Source organism: Euphorbia lathyris, chromosome 2 (genome assembly GCF_963576675.1).
Source record: "Euphorbia lathyris chromosome 2, ddEupLath1.1, whole genome shotgun sequence".
Taxonomy (NCBI): Eukaryota; Viridiplantae; Streptophyta; class Magnoliopsida; order Malpighiales; family Euphorbiaceae; genus Euphorbia; species Euphorbia lathyris.
Genome location: NC_088911.1, coordinates 29,180,530 through 29,184,171, shown reverse-complemented (window position 1 = coordinate 29,184,171; position 3,642 = coordinate 29,180,530).

The following is a 3,642-nucleotide window of genomic DNA, read 5'->3' as shown; positions in this document are numbered from 1 at the left end:
CTCCTCCTGGTTATAGGTGATGGCATCGGTTAAAACACGAAATCCACAGTTACCATCTGCTACAACATCATGGAATCCAGTAATAAATGGTACGATGAGACCTTGAACCCGATGTAAATGGTGGTAACTGGCGATATCCGCATCAAATCCGACTGAAAATATTAATATATGAAATTCATAAATAAAAATATATTTACTTTAGCTTCAACATATATATTAATAAAATAAAATATACCCGGCATCTCGTTGTTATGCACAGATGAGGATGAGGAACGGCCTCGACTACGACTACTCCTCGAACCTGAGGACCGTGCTCGACCTCGTGGTGCCTAACTGTACTCCCATGCACTCGGATTTCGTTTCGTTGATGAATTCCCTTTTGGTCTACCCCTAACAGTGTCTTTGACCTCAGGTTCTTTGAAGCCACTTTGTTCCGGGTTTATCTGATCATGAATCATCATCGATATGCTACGCACCATTGAAGGATTTAATTTTTCAACCTTTTCCACAAGAGAGTGAAAAAACCGGTGATCCTCAGACCCGTCAGCATATACGGGAGCAGTAACTGGTATGTCACTCAAACCTTCAAACGCAAGAGCTCTCCAAAAAGGATGGATGTGGTCAGCACGGACCGATTCATCTGTGTCAATATACATTTTAAGCTCACATGCACACAGAATGCCATGAGTCATGGGCAACACGCATCCGCATTCACTTACCACATCCATACTCAATCCGTGCATACGCTTGAGCTCCTCATTTAGTACACGTAAGCAGTAATGTGAAACGTGTAAATTGAGCAACTTAAAAGATGCTCCACAGTGAGCCACCGCAGATCTTCTTCTCGAGTCCTCGAGTGAGTATCTGATTATATACATTAAGGAATTACAAAACTAATGTATTACACTTTAAAAGATTAAAGCAAATAACAAAATAAATGTCTTACTTGATCGCCTCGATCTGAGCCTCAATGTCCTTATGCACCTTCGCCCACACTGTATCGAGTGCACCAGTAGATGAATTCAACCACTGTTTCAACTGTGCATATGAACTCTCCACTCGACAGGTTGTGGTGTTTCCTAAGTGCAACACCTTGTTCGTCCATGCTCGATAAAACTTCTCTTTATGCACTAGCCATGTGGTCTCCAAGTAATCTATCACACGAGGCCAGTTGGCAGTAGTATCCTTCATGGCATACACTGCCGCCTCATATTCGGCTACTGTCGGGGCTTCAATTATACGTTTTCATTTGGAATTCTTAAAAACTTCACCAAAACTCTTCACTCTACACAACTTGCCTACTCTATCCTCCACATTTTTATTAATATGCCATGTGCACAATAAATGATGACTATGAGGAAATACCTCACGAACCGGCCGCATCAGTCCTAACTCCCGGTCTGTAGCAATGGCTGTCGGATGCACATCAGGTTGGAGCAAAAGCTTCAATTTTTGTAACACCCACATATAACTTCCCTCAGTTTCATCCTTCATGATTGCATAGGCGATCAAGAAGTTTTTGTTTGAAGGCGTCATTCTAATGATCTCAAAGAATGGCATCTTATACTTGTTTGTTTTATATGTTGAATCCATACCAACAAACAAGTAATAAGATCGGAACAGTGTGGTCGATGTAGGATGTGCCATAAATAAGTGAGTCACAACATTGCTGCCCGGCACCGCTTGTGTCCAATGTACATATTCCTTATCTATAGCAAGCCGATAAAACTGACCGATTACATCCCGACCCTCAAAGCTCTCAGTCCTGATTTTCTCCCTGTAGTTATAGATATGTCTATGTGTCGGGCAATCCTCCGGATGTTTTTCTTTGATTGCAGCAAAAATAGCACAAGGCTTAGCTTGAGCTGAACTCATTTCACGAACAAGTTTTTTAGAACCCGGGCTTAGTCCGCTCATCTGTCTGTAGCCCTGACGATATACAGCCAACTGATGACAGTGCTGTCCTCTATCTCCAGCAATCCCATTCACCATCCAACCGCCTAATTCAGCAATTTCCAGAACCTTTATTTGGAATTTGCAACCACAGTACTTTGTTTTTGTATCCCTCCATAGTATAACATCCGTATCCATATCCCTTTTCCTTCTATAATTCTTAAAACCACGAGCACATTTAACCAATATCCACTTTGCCTTGCCCCCCGTCTTGTGCGACGCCGTGGTTAACTCGAAGCCGATGCCAATTGCCGTCTGTTTTGCCCAGTTAATAGCTTCATGATATGTTTGAAACGTTTGTTTGGGAAAAAACTGCAAACTGTAAGCAATGCCGTTTCCGCCAAATTCTTCCCACGAAACCTCCTGCAAATGATAAATAACGAACATTACATTCCAACACGCGATATTTCTACAACGTTTCAGTGTCTAAACCCGAAAAAACCGACAAAAAAGGCTCGGGCATGTGAGCATCACGCTCCACCATGAGGTGGGGCGTATGAACATCACGTCCCACCTCATGGTGGGGCATGTGGCTATCACGCCCCACCACATGGTGGGGCGTGATGTTCAAACGCTCCATCATATGGTGGGGCGTAATGCTCACACGCCCGAGTGTCGAACCAGCGATTTTTAAAAAAAAAAACGACATAAATCAAAGGAAGTTCAATCGGAAAAATACCTCAACTTCAGACACAACATCACTCCCGTCTCTTCCCGGTGATAACGGATTGCTCTCCATCAAACGTGTTGTCTTTGATTTCGGATCAAAAGGTATTTGGGAGAGTTTGGGAGGGTTTGAAATTTTCAATTTTTGGTTAAAGGGCGGTTACGTCTTTTTTTGTGGCTGGAAGTGTGAAATTGGGGCTGGGTATAGTAATCCACAAAATAAATTTAGAGAGAAGCTACCTGATTATGCCCAAAAAATTCTAATTAAAAAAGTATCTCTCCCAAATACATGCTTATGCTTAGAAATCAATTCATAATCATCAAACTTTTGGGATAAAGGATCCTAGAAATTATGAAGCAAAGATAGAGAGAATAACGAACATGTCATAGCCAAATCAAAGAGAGTAGACGACAAAGAGAGAGAATGAACGATGGTAGCAAAGATCGCGGGCGGAGAGAGGTTATCGACGGTAGGGAATTGTTTGAGATTTGGATTTTGGAGTGGTGGTCAGCAACAACAGTGCAATGAATGAACAAAGAAATTTAGAGTTTTGTTAGGATTGGTGACTTGGTGTTGTGTATTTTGATTTTCAAATAACATGTGATTTTATGGGCTAGAGTTAATGATTCTATGGGCTAGACTTAAAAGGCGAAATTGAGTTGTGGCCAAACATTTATTTGTGGTTCAAAGTTACTAATTAAAAAAACTAATAAAAAATACAAAATAAAAATGTATTTAAATTAAAAAAAATAAAAATCAAATATATATATATATATATATAAAATCTTATAAAAAACTCTCGAGCTTGCTCACGAGCTTTCAAGCCGAATCCAAGAAAGCTCGGCTCGGGCTCATTAATGCTCGAGCCGATCTCGAACTCTAATTAAGCCCAATCAATCGAACTTTGATCGAGTCGAACTCGAACACTTTGCGAACTAGCCAAACTCGTTTATATCCCTAAGTGGAATAATGAGCGGGGGAAGGCCTCAATGCTTCATCAAAATAAGCATAAGAATAGTGAG